The sequence below is a fragment of the Coptis chinensis genome, chromosome 4, assembly GCF_015680905.1.
Source record: "Coptis chinensis isolate HL-2020 chromosome 4, ASM1568090v1, whole genome shotgun sequence".
Lineage (NCBI taxonomy): Eukaryota > Viridiplantae > Streptophyta > Magnoliopsida > Ranunculales > Ranunculaceae > Coptis > Coptis chinensis.
In genome coordinates, this window is record NC_141459.1 from 60,616,236 (window position 1) to 60,641,150 (window position 24,915).

At 36.4% G+C, this 24,915-nt stretch overlaps 1 pseudogene; it reads right to left on the reverse strand.

Moving 5' to 3' along the window:
- LOC147504257 (strychnine-10-hydroxylase-like) overlaps positions 1 to 21,779 on the reverse strand; it is a 55,323-nt pseudogene extending 33,544 nt beyond the window's left edge.
- Between the last annotated feature and the right edge of the window lie 3,136 nt (positions 21,780 to 24,915).

Genomic DNA, 24,915 nt, shown 5'->3' on the forward strand with positions numbered 1-24,915 from the left:
TGTTTGGGGGTGCATTCCATGTTATTTATTTATGGAAAGACCCACAGCTCTTTAGGTTGTTGATATATGGCAAACTGTAGGGTATTATATATATCTAGTTATGTGTTAAAGTCTAGAGTAACTAACTATAAACGGTTCATTTTGTTGTTTGGTGTACTTTCTTTCACTTCCATATATTGGTAAGTGCACCATTCAAGTAATCGGGCCCTCCCTATGGAGTGTGTGGCTGTAAGTACCAGATCCTAACTCCACATTTAACATAATTCACGTTTTCCACTCTTGTATGTTTTCTCGATTTTTGAGTCATGTTTATCTATGGTGTGAATTATGTCCTTATTGCTTTATTATTTCCTTATATTAAATCTTATTCATAAAAAGTAAAAAAATATTAAAACCATAAAAATAGTAATCTAGGAAGTCTCGAGAATTTGACTTTAAAAGACCCACATTTAAAACAAATTTTCTAAACTCTATTCTATAAAATTTGTTTGGAGGTGGGGTGTTGGTATTTCCATCCTTGATTGCTCAACCATCTTCATCTCGTGGCGAGTTGTTTAGGAAAATTGTTTTTATTTGTTTTTTTTAGTTCGGATGTTAATTATTGAATTCCGTAGTTAAATTTGAATTTGGTAGTTAAATGTTGTTCGAATTTCAAGTTTAATATAATATGGTTCTTTTCAAACTGTGCGTTATTTTTATTGTTAATCCCACCTTCCCGAATTGTTTGGGGGTGGTATTATTTACTCTAGCATGATTTGTTATATGATCCTCCATTTTAGAAGTTGTTTTGGAGTGATGGTTGAGAATATTGCCGATATTGGCATGCCTAGGATTAGATGTGGTGGTAGGATGAAATCTATAAGAGTTTAGAAGTTACTATTCTAGATTCAGTCTAAGAGATATTAGGTTTGTAATAGAATCAAGAATATGGGTTGTTTCCATTTTCGGTTTTAGAAATTTTTGTTTCCGGCAATTGCCTTAAAACTTTTTGGAAATTTCCCGATTCATTTTGGAAACTCAAACCTATATAAACTTCATTCATTCTCCCCACAAAACTCACATCTCTCACCTTTCACTCCCACGTTTTCCTTCTTTTTCCTTCTCACTTCCGCATTTCAGCACCTCGGAGTGCACCTGGGCCTCAGTGGAGCGCCACCTGCGCCCATAACACTATAAGTCTAGTTTACCCTGAGCACGACCCGCACCCATACAAGGCTTCAGTTGAGCGCACCCCGCGCCTTGACCCCCGTGGGCACGAAAAATTCCGATTTTTTGTGGGTTGTTCCAAGATCGTTTGCAGCTGTTCCAGAGGGTAGTTTTGAGATGACATCTCCTACAGTCATACTGGAACAATTTTTCGAAGATTTGTTCCAAAGCACCCATGGTGCTTATGGTGAACAATTTTTGGTTTTGTTAGGTGCACCACCTTGAACAATTTATCATACACGTAGGCTGGGAACCGCTAATGGTAAAACCTGATGAACATTATTCTCCAGCACTTACATCTTATTTTTATGATAATTGCATGTTCTTTGATAGACCGGATGGAGAACAAGTGTTCTCCATCACCATTGAGGATGAATCAATGGAAATTACCAAGTTCTTGCTAGCACATGTTCTTGGACTTCCTATGCCCGCTGAAATACAAGACCCATGGGGCTATTGGGTAGATAATATGTATGTTTACACCTATGAGTTTTTGCATGAGGCTTATGGGGCAGGAATTTTCTGTATCGAGGACCAAGGGGAATACAACGTCGCCCTTAGTAGCCTGTCCATGAACGTAGGCACTGTTATGTTTTGGATCATGCTAAACATATTAGGGGAATGGCGTTTTTCTTCTATGAAGGAAGCCACTTGCAGCTTTTTCCTTGCTTTAGCCATGGGACGTATGTTTTATGACCTTCCTCGAACCTTACTTTCTAGTTTAGCGCAAGCCCATAGCATGAGGCATAATTACCTTCTTATGCCTGTTTTAGTTTGCCGTATTATGCTATGTTTCTTCCCTGTTTTTTGTACCCGTTTCATGGATTGTGTTGGGGTCGACATTGTGAGACCCACCAACTGTATTATTCAATCTTTCCGTGTAGTGACTTGGCAAGGGTGGAGGATACAACCTCATTAGGTTGCACCTTACTCCCCTTCCGACCAAGTGGCAGTTAATAGGTTAGCAATCGTAGATGATAAATGGCGTGAAGCCGGGCAAATTATAATGGCATGGCAGGATGCGAAGGAACCTCATTTCTTTATAGAGAATGAGGATGACGAGTAAACGCTGGAGTGGAGGTAAGTTTTTTCTTTAAGTTAGTGTCTGTTTATGTCCCAAGCAATTTAATTCTTATTAACCCCATAACGGGTGGAACTCCTATAGAGTTCGTCCAGTTTTTCTTTTCTATATTAGTATGTTTAACCTTGTTTTGCAGATGTTCCAGAATTTTATGCGTTTCCATGGTATTTTTCTACCCTTTATATTTAAATACTTTGAGGACAAAGCATGCTTCTTGTTTGGGGGTGGGCATAGAAACACGTGTAATTAATGTATCTGTTAGGATATAGATATGTATAATATGCACTTGTTTTCTAGTTAAAATTTCAAAAATTTCAAAAAAATTAAAAAATAAAAATAAAAAGTATGTTATACACTTAGGAATATTGATATTGCTTCTTTCTCTATGCTCTTAATAATCTAAAAGTCTCACGTAGCTTTTGCATTAGAATAATTTTTAGAAACTTAGGTTAATATGTAGGTAATAATCTTTGCATCTATCTATAAATATATTACATGAGTATCTATGATTGTTAGCAATAACTTTATGAAATCTAGGCTAGAGTATTTATTCTACAAATCCTGTGAGAATATTACCTAAAGCCTTATATGAGTGAAACATTTGAGAAAGGACACAAGGGAGAAGTAAAATCTTGATAGAGAAATCACACGTCCATTTGCTTGATCACTATACCATATCCTAAGCGAGAATTTAGGCCCTCTTTGGATCGATATAGTCAGAAATTCAACCTTTATGAAATTATTTTCCACTAGTCGCCCCTCTGAGCCTTTTTTTAGACTTTCATAAACCGCAAATCCTTTAACCTGTTATAAAACAAAAATAAAAATAAAAATCAGCCTACCCATTCTTTGAATGAGTCTGAGAATAGAGATGAAGAATAGAAAAGAGAAAGACCCTTGAAATAAAGAATTTGTTAGTCGCTTCAAATAAGAAAAGAAAGTTTCAATCCAAATAAAAAAAAATATAAACAAATAAAAAAAAATAAAGAGTTAGAACTCCAAAAATAGAATCAAGGGAGTCAAAAGACAAAGAAAAAGAAAAATATGGCTAAAGATGGACACAAAGTGTAGAAGCAAAAGTAAAGAACAAGGTTTTCTCTAGTTACATAATATGAAGACTCTATTATCTCAGACTTGTCCTTTTTGAATATCCATTTCCTTCCTTCTTAAACCATCTCCTAATCCCCGCAACACCTAATAAAGACCTCTAGCTCAATTAGGAATAGGTTAGTATGATAGTAAGTGGCAGATGTGTTTGATCAACTCCGGCTTCCTTGTGTGTCATTGAGATTGTAAGGTAAAGTGTGCCCACTACACACTAGAGTAGCGAAACTTGAGCAGAAAAATCAGAGTGGTTTTTGTCTTGACATTTATGTGAGGACCTACTTAAGGACGCTATTCCGAGTTTTCATAAATGGACCTGCTAGGCATTTCATAGTATTATTCATTGTATATATGTTTATTGTCGGTGATTGATTATTATGTATATATTAAGCTTAGGTTTCGACTTGATTATTCTGTATTCATTGCTATTGGGATGTATAGATAATTGAGGCATAAATAAGGAAACAATAGTTTTATTTCTTAGTCGTTGTAGTATAGATGAAGTTTGTGAGTACCTTCACTAGAAAACTCTCACGAGGCTATAACTCGTCCACTAGGGAATTCCTAATGGTTTAAGGCCTTGTTGCATATGGTCAATGCAATCACACTCAGCGAAATGAGAGTAGTTAGAACTCCATTTTTGGTCACTTATTCTAATTTCTCATATTTGCTTGAGGACAAGCAAAATGCTGTTTTGGGATGGTTTGATAAGTGCCCAAAACTGTAGTTTTAACCCCTTAATAATCATACTTTTAGACCAATTATGTGAGTAATAAATAAGAGTTAATGCTGATTACGTGCTTTTATGTATTTCAGGCATTGAAGTCAATTATGTGCAGAAATATGCCACTTTGGCGAGATAAAAGAGCAAGGGTTGGTTGCTAAGAAGTTCTGTGATTAAAGGCTAAGATTCAAGGAGAAAAAGCCTTTGTAAAGCCCGGTCAAAAGCTAAAAAGTCAACGCGGGCAGAAATAGTGCACAAGTTAGCAAAACTTCCAAAGACCATATCTTTGGACTCAGGTTTTGGAATTTGGCCTATCTTATGTCAAAACGACCGACACGAAAAGTGTTTTCCAATAGTTCAAGTCTTGACCCAATCAAAGGAGCAGAAATGCACAAAAGGTCTGTTGAAGTCAAAACCAGTTGAGAAAGGAACTGTGGACTGAAGAAATTAGGCTTTGGGCTCGATTTTCCGGCCCAAAACATGGCTCCTCAGCCCATGCACGAAAATGTATATCTGGTCTCCTCCATTTCCACACACAAGACTTAGCTCTTAAGCATGAGATAGATTAGGTAGCAAGTAGCCATTAGAGCATAGTTCTAGATCTAGATTAAGATTCAATTAATTAATTAGTGTTTATTCTTGTTTTAAATTCAGTATTGAATGATTGTTATTTCTTCATTAGATTAATAAAATAGTTAGTTCTTGATAATCTAGTTTCCTTTTCATTAATCATTGTAGTTTCAATTCATAGATTTAGCTATTTATCATTATTAGTTTCAATCAATTCTTGCATGAGTAGTTTCCATTTGAATTTAAATAAACAAAGTTATAATATTTTTATCATGCCTTGCTTAAATTCATATAGAAATGATAGTTTGATGAATCAAGGCTAAACCTCCATTAGAGGGGTTTGAGGAAGTCTTGACAAAAACTTGATTGTGTAGTGTAGAAATAGTTATAAGAGTCTATTCCACTCTAGAAGGTAGTTGATTCACCGTGAGAATGGGTTGAACTTCCTCACATGCTAGTCATTAGTTGGTAGAGATTGCCATGAATGATTAGGGATTAGAAGCATCAATTCTTATCATAAGAACGTAAGAATTGGATTACAATAATCTATGCTAGTTTATTAAGTTGAATTCAAGGTGGAATCAAATTCCCCTAATTCTTTATCTAGATTCAAACCTTAATATTCTCGTAGTTGTATTATCTTGTTAGTATTTTAGTAATTGAATTGCCATCGTAGTATAATTCCATCGTAAAACACTCATTGACTTTAGTAGGATTGATAAGCTTGGGAACGTGAATTCTAAAGAACTAGGAGTGGAACGAATCTTCTATTCCAACTCTGTTTCAATAGTATCGAGAGTAGAAATCTTTGATAATACCGAGTATAGTTCAGTTTTAGTTTTACTTGCATTTAGAGTTTCATCGCTTTTTTTCATTATTAAAACTATCAAGTTTATGTTTATCATCTACACCTATTGTAGACCCTTCTGTTGCTCTATCTACTGAGTTTGAAGACCTGCTGCCTAAGCAAGTGTTCATTACTCAAGATGAGGACCCTCTAGAAGCATTTATCGACATTCCCACCACCCCGGTGCTTAAACCTCTTCCGTCTGAGTTAAAGTATATTCAACTTGATCCGGATGGTAGTCACCCGGTAATAATCTCTTCTCTATTATCTAAGGATGAAGAGGCACGTTTGATTAGGGTGATTAGGGAATATCGTTCGGCAATTGGTTGGTCCTTAGCCGACATTAAGGGAATTAACCCTAATGTCTGCACTTATCGCATCCATTTGGAAGATAATGCAAAGACTTCTCGTGAACCTCAGCGTCGCTTGAACCCTGTCATGAAAGAGGTGGTCAGGGAAGAAGTCTTACGGTTACTCGATCCTGGCATCATATACCCAATCTCTGATAGCAAATGGGTAAGTCCCATTCATGTGGTTCCTAAGAAATCAGGGATTACCATGGTACGTAATGCCAAAGGTGAATATGTTGCCACGCATGGTCCTATGAAATGGAGGATCTGTATTGATTACAGACATTTAAATGCTAAAACATGAAAGGATCATTTTCCTTTACCCTTTATATATCAGATGATAGAACGTCTAGCTGGTCATGCTTTTTACTATTTTTTGGATGGCTACTCTGGCTATTTTCAAATTATTATTGATATTGATGACCAAGAAAAAACTGCCTTCACATGTCCTTTTGGAACATACACATATAAATGAATGCCTTTTGGCCTTTGCAATGCTCCTGGTACCTTCCAGCGGTGTATGCTTCATATATTTAGAAACATGGTAGAGCGCTTCATGGAAGTATTCATGGATGATTTTTCTATCAATGGAGACTCGTTCACTGACTGCCTGTCTAACTTGTCTATGGTTTTGACATGGTGTGAAGAGAAGAGTCTGGTTTTGAATTAGGAAAAATGTCATTTCATGGTGAAAAAGGGAATAATGATAGGTCACATTATATCTAGTGATGGCATCGAAGTAGATAAGGCCAAACTAGATAAGATAGCGACTCTACATACTACGGACTATCCGTGATATTAGAGCCTTTCTAGGCCATGCAGGTTTTTATAGGTGCTTTATCAAAGATTTTTCAAAAATAGCTAGGCCTTTAACTAATCTACTTTTAAAGGATGCCATCTTTCATTTTAATTTTATCTGTAAATAGGCTTTTGAAACTTTAAAAGCCGCCTTAACCTCTGGACCCATTATACAGCCTCTCGATTGGTCTAAACCTTTCGAACTCATGTGTAATGCTAGTGATTATGCAGTTGGTGCTGTCTTGGGACAGAAACTAGATAATAAATCCACTATTATTTATTATGCTAGTAAAACTCTCAACGATGCTCAAAGAAATTATACAACTTCTGAAAAAGAATTCTTAGCTGTCTTTATGCTTTAGATAAGTTCCGTCCTTATTTGGTTGGGTCTAAGACTCTAGTTTACACGAACCATGCAGCCCTTAGGTACCTTCTCGCAAAAAAAGATGCTAAGCAGAGATTAATCCGATGGATTCTTCTCCTGCAAGAGTTCACATTATAAATAAAGGACAAAAGATGGTCAAAAACGTAGTTGCCGACCACTTATCTAGACTTACAAATGACGATGATAGTGATTCTGAGTCCATACCTGACTATTTTCCTAATGAGCATCTGTATGCTATTTTTTCTGCACCATCGTATGCTGACATTGTGAAATATTTACCGTCTGATACTATTCTTGAAGATTGGTCAAGAAATGAACGTAAGAAGTTATTGGACAGAGTTAAGCTATACTACTGGGATGAGCCCTACCTATTTAAGTATTGTGCGGATCAGATTATTCGACGTTGTATTCCCCAGTGGGAATACAATGAGGTTCTCTCATTCTGCCATGACAAAGACTGTGGTGGCCATTTTAGTGGTATGAAAACAGCTACTAAAATTCTCTAATGTGGGTTTTATTGGCCTACTCTTTTTAAAGATGCCCAAGTGCATTGTAAGACATGTGTTCGTTGCACACAACTTGAACGAATCACGAAGCGTAATATGATGCCATTAAATCCAATCATGGGGGTATAAGTTTTTGACGTATGGGGCATTAATTTCATGGGTCCTTTTCCTATTTCCCACGGCTTTATATATATTCTAGTTGTCATGAACTATGTGTCGAAATGGATAGAGGTTATGGCTTGTCATAGCAATGACTATAAGACAGTTGTTTTTTTTGTTAATGAGTATATTTTCTGTCGATTTGGAATTCCTAAAGCCATCATTAGTGATGGTGGAACACATTTTTGCAACAGAGTTGTTGCATCTTTAGTAAAAAAGTATGGAGTTACACATAAGGTAGCAACTCCGTATCATCCACAAACTAGCGAACAAGTAGAAGTTTCTAATAGGGAAATCAAAAAGATTTTAGAAACAACTGTAAATCCTGATAGGAAAGACTGGTCGAAGCGTCTATTTGATGCTTTATAGGCATATATGACTGCTTTCAAAACTCCTATAGGTATGTCTCCCTTTAGACTTGTATTTAGGAAACATTGTCATTTGCCCGTTGAATTGGAGCACCGCGTTATGTGGGCTATAAAAAGCCTTAACTTTAATTTTGATGAGGCAGGTGTCAAGCGCAAGTTGCAATTGAATGAGCTTAAAGAAATCCGTAGTGAATCTTATGATCTCGCGAAGGATTATAAAGGTAACATAAAACGGGTTCATGATAAGAAAATCTTGCGCAAAGAGTTTGTGGTAGGTCAAAAGGTCTTACTTTACAACTCCCGTCTACATATTTTTCTAGGGAAATTAAAAACCCGTTGGTCTAGTCCTTTTTTGGTTACTGAAGTCACCCCTTATAGGGAAATCACCTTGGTAAATCCCAAGGACAACAGTACCTTTCAAGTCAATGGCCAACAGTTAAAACATTTTCACGAGCTAATGTCCCCTGATATGGAGGAAGTCCTTTGACAGGACCCTGTCTATGAGGACTGGCCTTTGTTGCTTGGTGTACTTCCTTTCACGTTCATATATTGGTAAGTGCACCATTTAGGTAACCGGGCCCTCCCTATGGAGTGTGTGGCTATAAGTACCGGATCCTAAGTCCACGTTTAACATAATTCACGTTTTCCACTCTTGCATGTTTTCTACGTTTTTGAGTCATGTTCTTCTATGGTGTGAATTATGTCTTTATTGTTTATCATTTTTCTTATATTAAATCTTATTCATAAAAAAAAAAAATATCAAAACCATAAAAATAGTAATCTAGGAAGTCTCGGGAATCTGACTTTAAAAGACACGTTATAACAAATTTTCAAACTTCGTTGCCAAAAATTTGTTTGGGGGTGGGGTGTTGGGTTTTCCGTCCTTATTTGTTCAACTTTCCATTTTTGTTACTTATGCCATTTAATCATAATTTGATTTGGGTTGACATTACCTATGAATTTAGTTTTCATTCATACGCATAACTTACATCATTCACGTATTTCGAGGCATTTTCCACCTTTCTATATGTCATCCGCGGTTAGATTAGAATTTGGTATGGATCATTGGGGATCGAAAAATTCTCTCTTGATCGTTTTCATATCTCATTCGCAAAAAATCGGACCGGTAACGAGTCGAGAATTCCAATTTTAATTTTTGCATGCATGAGGACAAAATGGGCATTTCTGAATTTGATTGGGCTTGGCCCAACTCAATAGTACGAACCAAGAACGCATCACGCTCTTCTTCTTCCTCTTTCCAATTCCTCCATTACCAAATTTTAAACCCTAACCAAACATTAAAAAAAAAGAAAAAAGAAAAAAGAAAACCTAAACAACACCACACCAAACTAGTTTCACCCAATACAAAACATCTCCACCACCATTCCCAATCTTTTGAACCACCGAAAATAAACAAAAAAATCACCAAACTATAAAAATAATCGAACCACCACCGCGCCTCCTCCCATTGTTTTAAGTGAGTTTGGTTTCAAACTCTTTCCCTACCTTTTTAAAACCCACAAATCGTCGACAACCGTCAATGGCTCAAAGACGACGAATTTTGGCGGAACAAGCTTTTACTGTCGCCCGCTTTATGCCATTTTTTTGGGACGAGATGATTAGGAGAAATTGGAATAGGTTGTGGTACTCGACAGATGATTTCTACCACTCCGATTTGGTCGAACAATTCTAAAAGAAGAGAGAGTTGGATGGTTAGAAAATTTTCATGAAGGTGGCTGGGACGAGGAGAGAAGTATCTACGAGGTTGCTGGTTGAGATTTTAAGCATTCCGCCTATACGCCATCTCGACGCCACATTGCAGGAATCCCAATTTGGTGGGATCAAGCCTCGGATGAACGCGACGGTTTTGGAGGGGAACTACAATGCGAGCTCGCATTGTGTTTGCCAGTCATCTTTGCGAACCAACCAACTGGCTGTAGCTCAGTGGATTGGTAGGAATGTCATCGGGAAGGAGAAGGTCAGTGACATCAGTTTGAACTGCCTTCACGTTCTATGGATACTCCAGGAGCAGAAGTATGAATTCTGTATTCTCGAGTTTTTGATTAATATGATTAGGGGAGTTGGGAAGAGTATTGCACCTCTCCCCGTTTTGATAACAAAGATCATGATGAGTTTGAGAGCAACTCCGAAAACTGAGCATACTATGATTAAGTTGCATACGAATGTCATAGCATACGGATTGTGTTCAGAAGGTTTAGAGGTTGCCTGGAGAGAGGGTAGGGGAAGAGACTGACTCGGATGATGATGAAGAGGACATGACATATTTTGATGCCGATGCCTTGGAGAGGTGTACGTCTGATGTAGAAAGCATGACGGTGCTTCATCGTAGCATGCATTCTCTTAATACAATTTGTGAAGACCTCCGGACTCGCCAGACTGTCATACATCTTAACTATGAGACTCATGCCCAGCGCGAGGATGAGCATTGGGAAGAGATGATGGAAGCACAACACAAGTTCTGAGAAGATATGCTTGAACGCTTCCCACCCCACGGGGTTCTTCTTCTGAGGAGGCGTCTGTGAGGCACGAGCGTCATCGCCGAAGGACGGATGTCTCAGGCCCATCGGGAGCTCAGGGCCCATCCTCATCTCATGCTCCATCTTCTACCTGCAGCGTGTGGTTTAGGGATATTTTGAGTTGATGTTGTTTTTTATTTGTTTTTATTAGTTCAGATGTTAATTTTTGAATTCCATAGTTAAATTTGAATTCAGTAGTTAATTGTATTTGAATTTGAATTTTTATTTTAATCTGGTTCTTTTCAAATTGTGCATTGATTTTATTGTTAATCCCACCTTCCCGAATTGTTTGGGGGTGGTATTATTTATTCTAGCATGATTTTTATATGATCCTCAATTTTAGAAGGTGTTTTGGAGTGATTGTTGGGAATATTGCCGATATTGGCAGGCTATGAGTAGATATGGTGGTAGGATGAAATCTAAAAGAGTTTAGAAGTTACTATTCTAAATTCAATCTAAATGATATTAGGTTTGTTTTAGAATCAAGAATATGGGTTGTTTCCATTTTCGGTTTCGGAAATATTTTGTTTCTGGCAATTGCCTTAAAACTTTTTGGCAACTTGCCGATTCGTTTTGGAAGCTCACAACCTATATAAACTTCCTTCATTCTACACTCACAACCCACACTACATCCCACTTTCATCTCTCACCTTTCACTCCCAAGTTTCCCTTTTTTTCTTCTTCACTTTAACACTTCAGCTCCACGGAGCGCTCCTGCGCCTCAGTTGAGCACCACCTGCGCTTGCACACCTGTAACTCGAAATTCACCTGAGCGCGACTCACGCCCATCCCATGCAAAAAGTGAGCGAGCCCTGCGCCTAAGTGCCTGTCACTCAACTTAGACTAAAGCGCACCCCGCACCCTACCCAGGCATAGTTTGAGCTCCCTGCGCTCTGACATCCGTAGGCACAAAAAATTCCAATATTTTATGGGTTGTTCCAAGATCGGTTGCAGCTGTTCTGGAGAGTAGTGTTGTGATGACATCCCCTCGTATCATACCAGAACAATCTTTTGAAGAATTGTTCCAAAGTGACACTTATGGTGCTTGGTTTCGCGAAATTATCATACACGTAGGCTGGGAACCGCTAATGGTAAGACCTGATGAACTTTATTCTCTCTCACTTATATCTTATTTTTATGATAATTATAAGTTCTTTGATAGACCAGATGGATGAACTGATGGAAATTTCCAGGTTCTTACTAGCCTTTGTTCTTGGACTTGATATGCCCGCTAAAATACAAGACTCATGGGTCTATTTGGTAGATAATATGTACATGTATAACTATAAGGATTTGCATGAGCATTACGGGGTAGGAATCTTTAGGATAAAGGACCAAGGGGATTATAACGTCGCCCTTGGTAGTCTGTCTATGAACGTGGGCACTGTTATGTTTTGGATCATGCTAAATATTAGAGGGGAATGGCGTTATTCTTCTGTGAATGACAAAACTTGTGATATTTTCTTTGCTTTAGCTGGGGGACGTACACTCTATGATATTCCCCAGACCCTAATGTCTAGTTTAGGCCGAGCCCATAGCAAGAGGCATAAGTACCTTCTTATGCCTGTTTTAATTTGTCATATTATGCTATGTTTCTTCCCTATTTTTTGTGCCCGCTTCACGGATTGGGTTTGGGTCGATATTGTGACCCACCAATTGTATTATTCGATCATTCCATGCAATAACTTGGCAAGGGTTGAGGATACAACCTCATCAGGTTGCACCTTACACAGCATCCGACCAAGTGGCGCTTGACAGGTTAGCTATAGTAGACAATAAGTGGCGTGAAGCCTAGCAAATTACCATGGCATGGCAGGATGCGAAGGAACCTCATTTCTTAATAGAAGATGATGAAGATGACAATTAAAGGGGAGTTAAGGTAAGTTTTTAGTTTCAGTTAGTGTATGTTTATGTCCTAAGAAATTTAATTCTTGTTAACCCCATAACAGGTGGAACTCACATAGAGTTGTGTCTGTTTTTATTTTTCTATATTAGCATGTTTTAACCTTGTTTTGCAGATGTTCCAGAATTTCACGCGTTTCCATGGTATTTTTCTACCCTTTTTATTTATATACTTTGAGGACAAAGCACGCTTCTTGTTTTGGGGGATAGAAACACGTGTAATTAAGGCATCTGTTAGGATATAGATATGTACAGTATGCACTTGTTTTCTAGTAAAAATTCAAAAATTTCAAAATAAATAAAGAAAAAGTTATGCTATACACTTAGGAATATTGGTATTGTTTTCTTTCTCTATGCTCTGAATAATCTAGAAGTCTCACGTAGCTTTTGCATTAGAATAATTTTTAGAAACTTAGGTTAATATGTAGGCAATAATCTTTGCATCTATCTATAAATATATTAGATGAGTATCTATAATTGTTTGGCAGTAAATTTCTAAAATCTAGGCTATAGTACTTATTCTACAAATCCTGTGAGAATATAGCCTAAAGCCTTATATGAGTGTAACATTTGAGAAATGACACAAGGGAGAAGTAAAATCCGGATAGAGAAATCACACGTCCACTTGCTTGATCACTATACCATATCCTAAGTGAGAATTTAGGCCCTCTTTGGATCGATATAGCCAGAAATTCAAACATATGAATTATTTTCCGCTAGTTGCCCCTCTGAGCCTTTCTTTAGCCTTTCATAAACCGCAAATCCTTTACCCTGTTACAAAAACAAAACAAAATAATAATAATAAAAAAATATTAGCCTACCCATTCTTTGAATGAGTCTGAGAATAGAGATGAACAATAGAAAAGAGAAAGACCTTTGAAATCAAGAATTTGTTAGTTGCTTCAGATAAGAAAAGAAATTTTCCATCTAAATAAAAAAATAAAAAAATAATAGAAAATAAAAAGTTAGAACTCCAAAAATAGAATCAAAGGAGTCAAAAGCCAAAGAAAAAGGAAAAAAAATATGGCTAAGGATGGAAACAAAGTGTAGAAGCAAAAGTAAAGAACAAGGTTTTCTCTAGTTACATAATATGAAGAATCTATTATCTCAGACTTGTCCATTTTGAATATCCATTTTCTTCCTTCTTAAACCATCTCCTAATCCCCACAATACCTAATAAAGATCTCTAGCTCAGAGTATTTTTGTCTTGACATTTATGCGAGGACCTACTTTAGGACGCTATTCCGAGTTTTCATAAACGGACCTGCTAGTGCATTTCATAGTATTACTCATTGTATATATGCTTATTCATAGATGATTGATTATTATGCATATATTAGCTTAGGTTTTGACTTGATTATTCTGTATTCATTGCTAGTGAGATATATAGATAGTTGAGGCATGAATAAGGAAACAATAGTTTTATTTCTTAGTCGTTGTAGTATAGATGAAGTTTGTGAGTACCTTCACTAGAAAACTTTCGTGAGGCTATAACTCGTCCACTAGGGAATTCCTAGTGGTTTAAGGCTTTGTTGCATATGGTCAATGCAATTGCACTCGGCGAAACGAGAGTAGTTAGAACTCCATTTTTAGTCACTTATTCTAATTTCTCATATTTGCTTGAGGACAAGCGATGTGCTGTTTGGGGGTGGTTTGATAAGAGCCCAAAACTGTAGTTTAAACCCCCTAACAATAATACTTTTAGACCAATTATGCGAGTAATAAATAAGAGTTAATGCTGATTACGTGCTTTTATGTATTTCAGGCATTGGAGTCAATTATGTGCAGAAATGTATCACTTTGGCGAGATAAGGAGTAAGGGTTGGTTGCTAAGAAGTTCTGTGATTAAAGGCCAAGATTCAAGGAGAAAAAGCCTTTTTAAAGCTCGGTCAAAGCTGAAAAGTCAAAGTCAGCCTTGGAGGACGGTAGCACAAAAAAGTCAATGAGAACTTAGAAGGCCGTATATTTGGACTTAGACCTCGAAATTGGGCCTACCTTATGTCAAAACGACCAGATCGGAAAGGGATTTCCAATGGTTCAAAGGTTAACCCAATCAGAGGAGCAAAAGTGGATGAAAATCCTATTAAAGCAAAATCCAGCTGAAAAGGCCTCTATGGACTGAAGAAATTGGGTTTTGGGCTCGATTTTCCGGCCCAAAACATGGCTCCTCAGCCCATGCATGAAAATGTGGATCTGGTCTCCTCCATTTCAACACACAAGACTTAACTCTTAAGGAACTGGAAAATTAGGTAGCCATTAGCATATAATTCTAGATCTAGTTTTACATTCCATAAATTAGTTTTCAATTATTGTTTTTAGATCTAGTTTTTACTTTGCAATAGATTAGTTAGAACAAGTAAATTATTAATTGAGAATCATTTTTAGTTTTATAATAAAGTATTAGTTTTTAATTCCAATTTAGTTTAGTGATTAAATTCTTATTTAGTTTTAGTATTGTTAAATTCATATTTTAGTTGTTAATCATTTCTTAGTATTAATTTAGTTTTGAATTATTGATTAGAAACTTTATATTAGTAAAGTTAGAATCTTTATATTATATCTTGTTCAAATTCAAATGGAAATGATAGTTTGATGAATCAAGGCTAAACCTCTATTAGAGGGGTTTGATGAAGCCTTGATGAAAACTTGATTGTGTAGTGTAGAACTAGTTGTAAGAGTCTATTGCACTCTAGAAGGTAGTTGATTCGCCATGAGAATGGGTTGGACTTCCTCACATGCTAGTCATTATTTGGTAGAGATTGCCATGATTGATTAGAGATTAGAACGACCAACTCATATCGTAAGAACGTAAGAATTGGATTACAACAATCTATACTAGTTTATTAAGTTGGATTCAAGATGGAATCAAATTCCCCTAATTCTTTATCTAGATCTAAACCTAGTTCTAGTTCATAAAACTTAGATTTTGTAATATATAATTAGTTTTAATTCATTAAATTAGTTTATATAGATTAATCTAGTTAGTTGTCAATTTTATTAGTCGTTAGAACAAGTTTTGAATCTTAGAATAAAATACTTAGTTTATATTTCAATCTTTAATTTCGAATTCAATCTTGCATTCATAGATTTAGTTGTTTTAAATTGATAATTAGTTTTCATAATCTTAGTTCTAAATTAGTTTAAATTTCAATTGTAATCCATTTTTGAATCTTAGATTATTGTTAATTTAGATTAAGAAAGTTTAATTAGTTATTCAATAATGACTTTTTTTCTTGTTCTTGGTTTATAAATGATAGTATGATGATTCAAGGCTAAAACCTCCATTAGAGGGGTTTGAGAAAGCCTTGATGAAAACTTGATTTTTGTTAGCTTAGAAATCATCGTGATAATCTATTCAATTCTAGAAAGTAATTAGTTCACCATGAGAATGGGTTTGATTGCTTCACATGCTAATTAATATTTGGTAGAGATTGCCATGAATAATTAGGGATTAGATTTACCAGTTTGTTATGCGAAAGCATTAAAATTTGGATTGCGACATTTCTTTGTTAGTTGATTAAGTCGAGTTAAGGTGGAATCAATCCCCCCTAAGTCCTTATCATATTATCAATTTAGTATTAGTTGTTGAATTATCGTATCTTGTTATTATAATTTCCATCGTAGTATAATTTCCATCATTACTCTCATTAACTTTGGATAGACCGATAATCTTAGAAAACATTGAATTCTAAAGAACTAGGAGTGGAACGAATATTCTATTCCCACTATATTGCGATAGCATTCGAGAGTAGAAATCTTTGATAAATAGACACGAAAATAGTTTTAGTTTTACTTGCGTTGGAGTTTCATCATTTATTCGTGGGTAAAACTATTTATTTTACTTTTATCAATACTCTTGATAGAAATCACCTATGTGTGTGTGAAACGGGGCCGCTTCTATAAGAATGTTAAGGAAAATGTCTGAAAAGCACTCTCTGAAACCAAGAAGTGTTCAAGGCCAAAATGAACACAAATGTGAGAACCAACTGTGTTCAAGAAGGTACTATGTGAAGATGATTGTCTAGGTTTATACAAACGGTTGACAGTTCAAGGACATTAATTGAAGTCTAGTGATCGTCCAATTAAATTTGATCATCTTTAACTAAGGTAAGTTCAAGTCCTCCCATGTTACTTGACCTGATGTGGTAACTTTTCATTTGAAATAGAACAAATATTCAATGTTTATAATAGAAGAAGTCAAATCTTCATTCATGTGAGGGATTGTTAGAAAAATGGATGTCCAATTGAAAGTTCAAAGTGTAGTGAACACATGGAACTTGAATTTGCACAAATCCATTTAGAAATGAATGAGTAATTTGTTTCCCAAGTTACCCCACTTGAGATGAAATGGGTTTCACTTGAAATATTAGGTAAAGAGAGAGAAGAAACCTTTAGAAAGAGGTAACGGTTTGAAATGTTGCTTTATGCCGAAAAGGTGCGTCCTTTCGAAATGTCATTATGTTGTTTCGAAAAGACACTGTACGTGTTGGTTCGAACGATTACTGTGTTGGTTCGAAAAGACATTTTACGTGTTGGTTTGAAAAGGCACTGTGTTGTTTCGAAAAGACAAGGTCCATGTTGGTTCAAAAAGATACTGTGTTGGTTTGAACAGCCACTGTGTTGTTTCAAAAAGGCACCAATCTCATATAAATATTGGACGTTTCTGCATGAAGAGGAATCTCAGAAAAAACCTCTCTTCTCCTCTTTGTTCTTAGTCAAAATACAATGTTGCGTTCGCTAATTCTTTAGAATTGAAGTGTTGCTTTCCATAGAAGGAAAAATCCATTCTATCTTGGGAGACAATTTCCCATTCAACCTTGAAGCATCGTGAGGGGGAAAATTTGTCTTAAGGGCATAGTGAATCTTCACTAGGCTCGGATAGAAGTTTTTGTACTTGGTACGTAAGAGAGAAAGGTTTGTACTATTGTGGTAATTGGTAAAGTGTAAGTATAATTGGGTTGTGGCTCTAAACATTCTACACGCCAAGCCGAACAGTGAATGTTGGCCCATACTTATCAGCTAACGCGCCCAATATAAAATGTGGGATTCGGAGTTCGAATAACATAGGCAAGTGACCTATGACAGGCCATGCACCAATCACTTGAGGAGCTTCTCCTATCTTGGCATTCCTCTGCCTTCTCCACAGTATACTACAGATAAGGAATAATGTTAAATTCTATGTTAATGGTGATGCTAGGAGAGTTGTGACATTGATATATTGAGAAAAACCAAATAAAAAACAGAATTGATAAGAGAGGAGGCTAAAATAATAGGGTTCAAGTTTTTTTTATCTCTACACCTTAGTTCATATATTTATATTTGACTTACTTGGGTGTCAAGCTACTCAAAACAGCAACTACTAATTACGTATCCACACTTATAGAAACATGGGATACTTTACATGCTTCAACACTCCCCCTCAAGCTATAATTACGCAAACTATGCAAATTACAACTTAGATTGCAAAAATAAACTATAAGAATACTGCTCCCCCTTTTGCATAGAACTGTCTTTAGTTAAAAAACTCAAACAACTGTTGAGACGTTTTGGAAAGTGAAATTGTCTATGTAAGCAATGGCCTAACCTAAATACTGAAGGTGTACCACAGTCACAAACTGAAACCATAACACCGGTTTGATGGCGCGCTACTTGGCTGCTACTCACTTCATTCGTTGCTATGGCTGTCACAATATAAATTGCAAACAATAACACTGATTTGATGTGCGCTTCTTGGCTGCTACTATCAATATCACTGTTAAAGTCAACAAAATACTATTATGGGTACTCCTGAATACTGAATACTGGTGTAGTTTAGACATGACTGCTACCTTAAACATACGTGCAATTTAGGCATGACTGCTACCTTAAACATACGTGCAGTTTAGGCTTGACTGCCACATGAAACATACGTGCAATTTAGGCATGACTGCTACCTGAAACATACGTGCAGTTTAGGCTTGACTGCTACCTAAAACATACTGAAGACTGCAGTTTAGGCTTGACTACAACTTGGAACACTAAGGACTACAGTTTAAGCTTCACTGCTACCTGAATACTAAAGAATGAATAGTGGGGGTGCCATATTGCTGAGATGCAGAGGAGGTGCACGCCCTCATGAAGTGAGTTTGCCAAGGCATGATGGAATATGGAGACATGAATACTTTTCCTCATACGTCTCCATATTCTCCTTTCCTCATATACTACTGAATGTCTTCATATCTCCCTATTCCCCCCCTCAAGTTGGAATATACAAAGGCTTGTCTATTCCGACTTGAACTTGAAACAGAGGAGACCAAATACCACCCTAATAAATAAACACACCATCCCACCAATACTAAACTTAAACTTGAGATTGTACAACCAACTAATACCCACTTCAAATAACAAAGCATAGACGAAGTTATCCGACCAAAAGAACAACCAATGCCCACTTTAAAGAACAATACTTCATACTTCAATACACAAAAAAAATATTCTAACTTGGAATTCATCAGTTCGTGGAACAACTTCAAACTTTGTAAAAAAAAATGAGAATACTCACTGTAGAGGTTGGAAGGCGGGTCGCGCCCCTTTTGATGACTGCGAACTCCTAGAATAGTACCTGAAATAGAGGAAGATAGAAAGAATAATTCCTCGCGAGATAGAGGTCGTGTGCCTTATATACTACTCAAACAAACAACTGCGCGGAAGCTAGAAACTCAAACATCCTGAACAAGACTGAGATCAAACTTTATATTCCTCAAAACTTGACTGCGAGATCTGAGACCTCCGCGGCGTGCGCTTTTGTCACAAGAAACGCAAGATCTGATTACTCGAGCGCGCGGCATCTCAAAAACTCCTTAACCGTGTTAATGCGGCCTAGCAGAAGGCTAAACTGAGCGCGTGCACGCCTCTTCCAATACTAATTTCAAAGACTACGAGATACAGAGAGGTTGTGTATCTCTTATCGATACTAAGACAGAGAGTTTGCGGAAGACGTAGACTGCACTAGAAAAGCAATACCAGGAGACAATACTGAAAACTGATAATACAAAACTGGAACCTTGAATAGTGCCGATGAACAATATAGTGAATAGTATCGGTGAATAGTAACTGTGAACAGTAAATCCATCCAGAGAAAGATTGAAACTTAAATCGAGATAGAAGAACTTCTTCTTGTGAGAAAGATTGAAACTTGACTGAATACTATACTGAGAAACTGAAAAAGAATTGATTGATTTTTTTTTCTTGGTAAGGGATTCCTCTCCTAGCATACCATTAAACTTTGATTTGAACCTGACGCTCTGATACCATGTTAAATTTTATGTTAGTGGTGATGCTAGGAGAGTTGTGACATTGATATATTGAGAGAAACCAAGAAGAAATAGAATTGATAAGAGAGGAGGCTAGAATAATAGGGTTCGAGTTTTTTTTATCTCTACACTTATATTTAGTTCATATATTTATGAACTAAATATATGAACTTGACTTACTTGGGTGTCAAGCTACTCAAAACAGCAACTACTAATTACGTATCTACACTTATAGAAACATGGGATACTTTACATAGTTCAACAAATAATAAGGCAAAAGCACCAAAAAAAGTAATTACTAGATATTGGTGAAGTGAATCCATGTATTATATGGCTAATGTTGATAAAACAAATTAAATCAACATTATACAAGGACAATATAGAAAAGTACAAGTCACTCTCTATTTATGTGTTCACTATCTCAAGTTGAGACCTACATAAGGCGTGTCATAAAGAAAAGTGGTACGTCAAAAGGTTGGTGGGATTACATACATGAAGAGAACTTGGCAAGGTGGTGGGAATCGTGTCTTCACATAAAAGAGTTGTTGTGACACTTTATAAATGTTACAAAAGGCTTTTGTAACATTTCAGAAAATGTTGTGAAAGCCCTTCTTTCAAAAGTTGTAACATTTATGAAATGTTACAAATGTACACTATGTAACATTTTGAAAATGTAACAAAATATGTAATATTTTGGAAGTGTTATGATTTGAGCTATTGCAACACTTTAGAAATGGTACAAAGCTGATTTTGTGGATTACCTAATAGACATGATCACATCCATCCACAGATTTGGCTACTCACATGCTATAGTAAAGAAAGACTTAAATTTCCATAACAATAAAAACGATACAAACATGAAAATAAATCAAAACCAGAAACTAAGGATCTCATTAACTATTTTGGAGTTTTCCCAAAGTATCATTTTCGTCTATTATTCATACAAAGTCGATTACAAAATAGTACATTCCCAAAATATAATGTAAAGCAACAAGCAAAGTAGCGACATTGGGTTGATTTAATCTAGCAGGCCGGATTAGCAACATTCTCAAATTTTCAAACTCCCATCCTAAGATCTTGTCTAACAACCAAAACCTGCAATTCATGATTCCCATGTAAATGAGACACCTATCATCAAAATTCATACAAAACCACTTATATACAAGATTACTTACTATATAGTATTCTTATATATAGCTAACATAATTACTTATTTTACCCTTTTATCCTTAGTTTGCAATGAATCATATTTAATGCTCATCAATTTCCATTAACAATAACAAATAACAAGAGTTATAATGAATTTAAGCAAGCCCAACATCACAAGTATTAGTATCTCTAAAAACACACTGGTTATAAGTTCACCCCAAGTATATTATATTCCTACGTTTGTTTACATTGAACCATATGTCTTCTAAACACCGATGCAAAATCAGTCAAAGTGTCAAACCATAAACAACCAAAATGTTTGGCTAAAAAATTGCAATAGTCAGGCTCAACTTATTGACTACGGAACCTCTATCTCAGCTCAAAAAATAGTATCATTAAATTCAAGCATATTTTAAAAGAAAATGATATTTTCCTATTTTTAACTTGCAGGCACTCTACCCCTTAGATATAATGTAGGGCATTCAACCTACTTCCACAAGAACATATGATATAATTGGCATGAAGCCAATTCAAGTGGAACTCAATCTGCCTCATGAAATTTTGATGGGATCCAGAGCCAATGTCATGTAATGACTAATGGGGATGTATGGTTCCTAAGATAGTTAGAAAATCTTATCTTACAAACGGGTTTGGACTTGTCAGACATGGTTCAAAATGAGGAGGATATGCTCATATGGTGTGTTGATATTACAGGTAAATTCTTTACTGATATTACAACCTTTCAGGTGTATAGGAAACTCTGTCAGAGAGACCAAGAGCATCACAGCAATGCTTATACATAATATCCCACTTACACAGATTCTGAAAATGAGATATTTATAAACTGAAAAGGACCTTTGTGAAGGAACTGTTATTTTCAGAATGAATATTTCTACAAACCGAGAAAACCCACGCACAACGGAATTAATGGGGTTCACGGTTTTGGATATAAAACATACCTTTGAGAATCGGCTTCTTTGATATCTCTGAGAATCCAAGCTTTATGAAAACCAAAATCAACCCCTTGATCTTCTGTTGTATTCCTTTAGAATTGATTGGACATTGTGTAGACAACGATCTACCAACCCCCTTCTTTCCCACAAAGCTAGATCCAATTTTAGATCTATCTTTCCTTGCCTTTTTTCTAATCCAGTGAATAGTGAATAGGTTAATTTCGGCCAGAGAGAAGAAGGATTCTATTTATAGGCTACAACATGGACCATGAGGAGAAATTAGGGTTGGGTCTCCTGACGGGCTTGGGCATCCCATGTTCGCCCAGAACACACGGCCCAAGTCCGTCAACAAATGGCTTATTCCACTAAAGGTCATTGTTGCACTACCACCCTAATCCCAAATTACGTGTCAGCATTTATGGGCTCCATATTATATGCTTGTTGATCTCCCCGTGTTTAAGATATCGAATGTCCGTTGATTAAGTCAAGTTATTGACAACTACATTAATCAACTTCTTATGTCATTGAGTAGTACCACTCAACCTCATTGTCATGTCGGAATAAATCCACCTGCAGGATTTACATGACAATCTTTTTGAGCTCCTTAAAGGGACATCATCAACCCAACTTCCTGCGGGTCACGAATTCCTTCTATAATCAACAGCACACCTTACATACAATGTCATTACCCAATCCATCGAGTTTGTTGACTCACAAATGAATCTCACTCATTGATGATTTAAAACAATGTACAATGTACGTAAGTGCCTGTTATTATATCCAGATTAAGAGGACAAGCATCCATAATAACAGAGGCATTTGTTCTCTTATATAGTCAGTATAAAGAGAAACAACCTCACTTGGTCTTGTTCAATACACACAAAGTGTACTAGTATAATCCTATAGTCAAGATAGACTAATACCAGATTATACTACAACCGTACCAATGGTTTGTCCAAATCCATCTAGGTTGTGAACGATTACTTATACTTTATAAGGATGCGATGATATGATCTTCTGTGTGTTCATACCATATCATCTACAACATAAAGTATTAGACACATGCATATAACTAATAACATATATAATATGCATAACATTTGCCCATATGATTCTCATTCAAAATATAAAGAATTAGAGTTAATACGAAAGTAATGCTTTTAGTATATAACCATATCACTTTGTGATAAAGAAAACAACTCACTACTCAGTTTGCCTAAATAACAGAGCCAACATAGACTGCACATCTCATTGCTAAGATTTGTTAAATTCTGTGTTAGTGGTTATGCTAGGAGAGTTGTGACATTGATATATTGAGAAACCAAGAATAAAAACAATGGAGACTAGAGATTGATTTGGGTTAAAGAGTTATTAGGTTCAGAGAGTCTGTTCTCTACCCAGACTTACATACTTATACTAAACTAAATCATGATAATAGAAACTACTAGATATGGATGTCAACACTTATAGAAACGTGGGACTTTCCATATTGGACATATTCTAATACTGATATATTCTAACACTCCCCCTTAAGCTGTAATTACCCAAACTATGCAAATTACAGATTAGATTACAAAAAACAAAAGATAAGAATACTGCTCCCCCTTTCGCATAGCACTGTCTTTAGTTGAAGAACTTGAACAACTGTTGAGACGTTCTGGAAAGTGAAACTGTTGGTGTAGGCAATGGCCTAACCTGAATACTTAAGGTTGGACCACAATCACAAACTTAAACCATAACACCGGTTTGATGGCTCGCGTTACTTGGCTGCTACTTACTTCATTTGTTGCTATGGCTGCCATAATCTAAATTGCAAACAATAACACTGATTTGATGTGCGCTTCTTGGCTACTACTATCAATATCATTGTTGAAGTTAACAAAATACTATTATGGGTACTCCTGAATACTGGTGCAGTTTAGGCATGACTGCTACCTGAAACATACGTGCAGTTGAGGCTTGACTGCTACTTGAAACATACGTGCAGTTGAGGCTTGACTACTACCTGAAACATACTTAAGACTGCAGTTCAGGCTTGACTGCTACATGAATACTTAAGATTATAGTTTAGGCTTGATTGCTACCTAAATACTGAAACTGAATAGGGGATATGCCTTGTCATGAAGAGTTCGTCAAGGCATGCTTGAATATGGAGACATGAGTCATGAGTACTCTTTCTCATACATCTTCATATTCTCCTTCCCTCATATACTACTGAATGTCTTCATATCTCCCTATTCCCCTTCTCAAGTTGGAATATACAAGGCTGAGTAGGAACATACAAAGACTTGTTTATTCCGACTTGAACTTGAAACAGAGAAAACCAAATACCAACTTATATAACCAACTAATGCCCACTTCAAAAAACAATACTTCATACTCCAATACACAAAAAAATTCTAACAGAACATGCATCAAACAATACTAACTATAGAGAGTGAAGGGTGGGTCGCGCCTTTTTATGCTTGCGAACTTTTGGAACAGTGGAAATGGAAAGAATAATTCTTCGTGAGATAGAGGCCGTGTGCCCCTATAATACTTAAAACAAACAACTTGATCATGTTCTAGACGGCATCAATATCAACTGCGTGGAAGCTAGAAACCCAAACATCCATAACAACATACAAACAATACTACCCCTCCAATCCTTGATGAGAGTGTAAACTACCTTCCAAAGGCTTGATACTTCAAAAATCTCAGAAACTGAATAATGAAAACTGCAAATATAGGCATTGGCGCGGGCGCGCTCTTGGCAAGGCATATTGGAGGGCATACGCGCCCTCTGTACTGACCTTTTTTCACGGCATGGGCGTGTGCGCGCCCTCTTCTAGAATACAAAACGAACAATACTGAAAACAACTTTTGGCGTGCGAACTGAGCGAGTGCGCACTTCATCTAATACTAACTTCAGACTCCGGGATACAGAGAGGTTGTGCCCCTCTTCTCAATACTAAGACAGAGAGATTGCGGAAGACGTAGACTGT